The 6,048-nt window shown below is 34.2% G+C and overlaps 1 long non-coding RNA gene across 3 annotated transcripts; it reads left to right on the top strand.

Moving 5' to 3' along the window:
* Window positions 1-792: 792 nt before the first annotated feature.
* LOC126882128 (uncharacterized) lies at window positions 793-5,835 on the top strand. 3 transcript variants are annotated; one of them, XR_007697155.1, is made up of 3 exons: window positions 793-984; window positions 1,138-5,478; window positions 5,567-5,835. It is a non-coding gene; the product is annotated as an uncharacterized LOC126882128 (long non-coding RNA). The 3 variants fall into 3 exon arrangements; XR_007697154.1 differs by having other exon boundaries at window positions 5,523-5,835; XR_007697156.1 differs by having other exon boundaries at window positions 794-984; window positions 1,138-5,258; window positions 5,347-5,835.
* Window positions 5,836-6,048: the final 213 nt, after the last annotated feature.

The raw sequence follows: 6,048 nt of genomic DNA, 5'->3' as shown, positions 1-6,048 counted from the left end.
TTTACGTTAATGAAATACAGTCAAACCTGTCAGTAACGGCCACTAAAATGAAAGAACTATTGGCCGATATAGAAAGGTGGCCGTTATTGCCAGTTTTTGTAGTTTAGATATACAGTAAAACTTGTGTTACTGGCCACCTGTACTAACGGCCAGTTTAAATATTCCCCAAACCAATTATATCTAGACTACAAAAACTGGCAATACCGGTCACCTTTCTATATCGGCCAATAGCTTTTTCATTTTTAGTGGCCGTTACTGACAGGTTTTACTGTAATTGGTTTGGGGAATTTTTAAACTGACCGTTAGTACAGGTGGCCGGTGTTTGCAGGGGGCCGGTAACACAGGTTTTACTGTAGTTTAAATCGAAAAGATTAAATCTTAATTCAAAATTGTATATACTTATTACAATTATAAACAAACTATATAGTTTAATATCCAAAAAATGTTTTTGATTTTATGTAATGTAATGAAAATCTTATTTGTAAATTATTGGTTACAATGTTTAACAATAGGAAATATTCAAGAATAAATAAAATAAAAGTTTAATCCTAACAACACAAAACATTCCAGGAATGTAGGTACTACCGTTCTATTCCGTGAACATCTATCTGATTAAATTATGGGTGGAAAGTTACCACAAGATATTCTATGAACATAGTACAATGTCTTCCTGGAGGGGTAAAATTTTCCATTACAAGATTTTAAGAGAGGCCATTTATTGTACTGTTCAATTTGCGTTCATTTTCAAATTTGCCGCGCGAGTATCTACGTAGCGTCTCGTGGTCATTGGTCATCACATTTCATTTTCATACATAAACATAACATAACCGATAACCTAAAAATTTAGTAAAAAAGTAAAAATTTTGATTGGAAAAAAATGCATCGATAAGGGGGTGTGGGAAATGGAAATTAGTGGCTTTTTTGCTGTACTGTCTGCTAGTTTTTGCTCTGGGCACTGGCTAGATCTCTTGTTTAAACAATTTTGTAAGTATTATAAAATCCGTTTTCAATTTTCTTTATTCTTTATGAAACGAATCATTTATACATGCATATTATTACCTGTAAATAGGTACCTATTTCTTTTGATTTTTAATTGTAAAGAATAGAAAAATTACCGTTCATTTTAATTTTTTTTAGAATCAGCTGAAAGTGGCCTACAAAAAAAAACCAAGAAGGAAATGTATAGCCTTGTGGCTATGAAAGGCAAAAGAGAGATATAAAAAGTGTATTGGCTAGTTGGAAGAAAGTCCACATTGTCCATGCATAATAAGTTATTACATTATCAACAAATATCAAGAAGATAGCAGGGTCACGAGCATCAACTTCATGAGTTCAAGAATATCGAGGAAATCCAGCTCCTCGATACTACTGGGCAAACTAGAAGATTGAAGAGGACAAATCCTTTTGAACTAGTTTGAGTGATAGGTGATAGTGAAAAACGGAGCATAGTGCTTGTGTGCTGTGCCTGTGTATGTTAGAATAGTGCACGATCTTGTTAGATTAGATAAGAGACGCTATGGGGTAAGCTCTTCATTTTAAGAAACAGTAGTAATTTAGGCTAAATTAAAATTGCTCATTGGTCAGTTATGACCAGATTGTTTTTTTATGTTTGGCAAAAAGGACTTAAGTCAGAATTGCACATTGATAATGTTTTGATGATTTCTGGACCAGAAAAAAACTGTTGTAGATGTAAACTGTATGTACAGTAGAATCTACTACAGTACTGTAGAAATCATCAAAACATTATCGATGTGCAATTCTGACTTAAGCCCTTTTTCCCAAACATCAGAGAATTGTAATGTACAATAATTCTCCTATCTGCTTTTTCATGAATTTTGTAGGAGACGAAAAACCATTTTTAGGATCATCTGCTTTCACATGTTTTGTAGTAAATAGATAGTTGAATTTACTACAAAACATGTCAAAAAATATATGAAAACAGGAGGTGACTATAAAAAAAGTTTTTAGTCTCTCTTACAAAACTCATGAAAAAACAAATCGGAGGTATGTCACATCAGTGACTAAGAATGTCTAAAAAATATACTTTGATGTCCCAAGAACCAAATATAACCTACAGTCCATCTAATTTACTTACTGTTGCACGTCATTATCTACGCCAGAGATCTAAGTTGACATAGTTGCCAAAGTATAAAAAGATCCTGAATCCATTTTAAATCAAATATGTCACATAATTATTGTAAACGTGGATTATACAACAAAACAAATTAATATTCAATGTAAATAAGTAAAAACTTAAGAAATAGAGAACAAGAATTAAGTTATAATCTTTTAAGATTTGCAGTGCAAGAGTTTTTGCACTGCATTGTTAATAATTAAAAAACGGCTCCGAACTCTTGGCAAAAAGCCGGTAGGTTTCTTTGTATAAGTATGTCTACAATAACAACTAAAAAAGTTGTCAGATACCTCGATTATTCCAAGTCGTTATAAAATTAGGTGAAATTTATATTTTTATAGTAGAGGATCTTTTTATAGTAAAGTAAATAATAAAAACAGTAAATATAATAAATAAAACAGATACTTATAGTAAAGAATATAAACAAATATGAAGTGTCATCACCGTAACTGTCAAATAAATGTTACCAATTTATTCTAAAATGTCACCTTCGTTCGATTACAGTTACAGTGTGATCCGAACAAATCTGCTTCATAAAAACGCTTTATAATCCATTTATACAAATTAAATGAAACATATTATTGTGTATTTCTTTAGGTTAACATTAATAGAAATCTTCAAATATTATTTCTACGCGTATATAATAAAATATGTCTAGTGGCTGTAATTCCAGTGTACTCGGCAAAGTGATTCTAAAAAAGAACACACCTACCGCCTAAATATTTCGTGTTGGTATCATGCAACCTCACAGGCTACGACGCGGATGACGCGCAACAGTTAGTAAATTAGACGAAGTATGTAGATATATACAGGGTGTAACAAAAATACAGGTCATAAATTTAATCACATATTCTGGGACCAAAAATAGTTTGATTGGACCTAACTTACCTTAGTACAAATGTGCACACAAGAAAAGTTACAGCCCTTTGAAGTTATATATATATATATAATAGCACCAAGGGTCTTAGAGGCCCATGGCTTGAAAAGTTTGTTTTTTTTCTTCATTTTCACGTTTCTTTATGTACTGAGATCTTCTCTGGCTTGATATGTGATTTTTCTCCATTCCTTCCTGTTATTCATTTTTCTTTTCTGACCCTGTAGCACCATTCTTTCCAAATCTTTTTCGACCTCTTGCTTCCATCTATTTTTCGGCCTTCCTCTTCTCTTTCTTGAAGCTGTAGTGTAGTTTAGTACCATTTTTGGAGTCCTCGTGTTTGGCATCCTTTCAATGTGACCTCGCCATCTAAGTCTCTGTGCCTTTATCATTCATTTGAAGTTACAAGATGAAGTGATTTTTTCCAATATATCGAAAACTATTAGAGATTTTTTATTGAAAATGGACATGTGGCATTATTATGGCAGCAGTATCTTACGAAAAAACTATAGTAAAATTTGGACACCCCATAAAAATTTTATGGGGGTTTTGTTCCTTTAAACCCCCCCAAACTTTTGTGCACGTTTCAATTTAATTATTATTGTAGTACCATTTAAACACAACGTTTTAAAAACTTTTTTGCCTCTTATTGCTTTTTCGGAAAGTCAATTTTTATCGAAATATTTTGAATATTTGTCAAATCCACCACATATTTGTATATGGTTAAGTACGATTATGGAGACTTGGTAATAATATGCAGACTTATTTATGCTTTACATTTTTAGGGATATTTTGAACCATATTAAAAAAGAAGCCAGATCTCGATAAAATGTGCCTTATCGAAAAAATACAAAGAGGCAAAAAAGTTTTAAAAACATTCTGTTTAACTAATGGTACCTCAGTAATAGTTTAATTGGAATGTACACAAACATTTGGGGGGTTTAAAGGAACAAAACCCCCATAAAATTTTTATGTAGACATGTTAAAAAAGAAGTCGCAACTCGATAAAAACTGCCTTATCTGAAAAATACTAAGAAACAAAAATATTGAATTTAACTAATGGTACCACAATAATAAAATTGAATTGGAACATACACAAAAGTTTGGGAGGATCTAAGGGATCAAAACCCCCATAAAATTTTTATGGGGTGCACAAATTTCACCATAATTTTTCTTTAAGATATTCCTGCCATAATACTGCCACATGTCCATTTTCAATAAAAAATCGCTAATAGTTTTCGATATAATCGAAAAAATCGATTTTCATTTTGTAATTTCAAAGGGCTGTAACTTTTTTTATGTGCATATTTGTACTAAGGTAAGTTAGGTTCATTCAAACTATTTTTGGTCCCAGAATATGTGATTTAATTTATGACGTGTATTTTTGTTACACCCTGTATATACAGCCGATTACGCACCACCCTAAAAATTGGGCATTTTTGATGTCTCGAATTTCCTAAACCTGTTGTTGCATCTAAGTGATTTTTTTATAATATTCTAGCCTAGGCCCTAGGCTATAGGTTAAGTACCTCCTTATGCTTGTCATGCACGGGGAGCTATACTGTAATATATATTATATCACATCGCACTCTATAGTAATGAGTGAGCCTGCACATATGGAACCATTTGTTTTCTGTCTGCAGGCTCACTCATTACTATAGAGAGCGATATGATATAATGTACATATATTACAGCATAGCTCCCTGTGCATGACAAGCTTAAGGAGGTAACCTATAGCCTAGGCTATAATATTATAAAAAAATCACTTAGATGAAACAACAGGTTTAGGAAATACGAGACATAAAAAATACCCCATATTTAAGGTGGTGCGTTAATTTCTTGGAGAAGTGTATTGTAATTTAATGTAAATAATGTAATATCCAATAATTGTAATTTAATATAAGATGTAATATAAGTTCCTTAAAAAATATATTTTTTATTTCCCACGACATTAGATGGATGTTCGGCAGCAAGACATTGGACCAAACTGGGACGTCCTATGAAGGCCCAATTGACGTCCACCGAACGTCCCTTCGGATGTTAAGTGGACCTCCATTGGGCGTTTGGTAACGTGGCATTTGGACCAAAATTGGACGTCCTGTTAAGGTCCAATTCACGTCCCCTAGAACGTCCGGTTAAGGTCCAATTTACTTCCGATTAAGGTCCAATTTACGTCCGATTAAGGTCCCATTTACGTCCGATTAAGGTCCAATTTACGTCCTATTAAGGTCCAATTTACGTCCGATTAAGGTCCAATTTACGTCCGATTAAGGTCCAATTTACGTCCGATTAAGGTCCAATTTACGTCCGATTAAGGTCCCATTTACGTCCGATTAAGGTCCAATTTACGTCCTATTAAAGTCCAATTTACGTCCGGTTAAGGTCCAATTTACGCCCGATTAAGGTCCCATTTACGTCCCATTAAGGTCCAATTTACGTCCTATTAAGGTCCAATTTACGTCCGATTAAGGTCCAATTTACGTCCTATTAAGGTCCAATTTACGTCCGATTAAGGTCCAATTTACGTCCGATTAAGGTCCAATTTATGTCCGATTAAGGTCCAATTTACGTCCGATTAAGGTCCAATTTATGTCCGATTAAGGTCCAATTTACGTCCGATTAAGGTCCAATTTACGTCCCCTAGGACGTCCGATCAAGGTCCAAATTACGTCCGATTAAGGTCCAATATACGTCCCCTCGGACCTTAGATGGACGTTCGGTAGCGCGACATTTGGACCAAAATAGGACGTATAAAGGACGTTCCTCGGACGAAAACGGACGTCCAATGGACGTCCCTAAAGTCCGTGAAGGACGTCCATTGGACGTCCTTGTGCTATTAGGGAGAATATAGACTTGCATATATCTTGCGAGTCCTCTTCCAAAACGGAGATAATAACAGCTATCAAATCTCGGAGAAATAACAGGTCCCCGGGAATCGATAACATTGCTGCCGAACTACTTAAAACTGACCCGCATCTAACCGCTGAACTTTTGCTTCCCATAGTCGGAGAGGTGTGGGAAACAAACCGCATTCCAGCAG

The sequence above is a fragment of the Diabrotica virgifera genome, chromosome 3, assembly GCF_917563875.1.
Source record: "Diabrotica virgifera virgifera chromosome 3, PGI_DIABVI_V3a".
Lineage (NCBI taxonomy): Eukaryota > Metazoa > Arthropoda > Insecta > Coleoptera > Chrysomelidae > Diabrotica > Diabrotica virgifera.
Note: the sequence above shows the minus strand (reverse complement) of the source record. Positions and strands in the feature narration are given on the sequence as shown.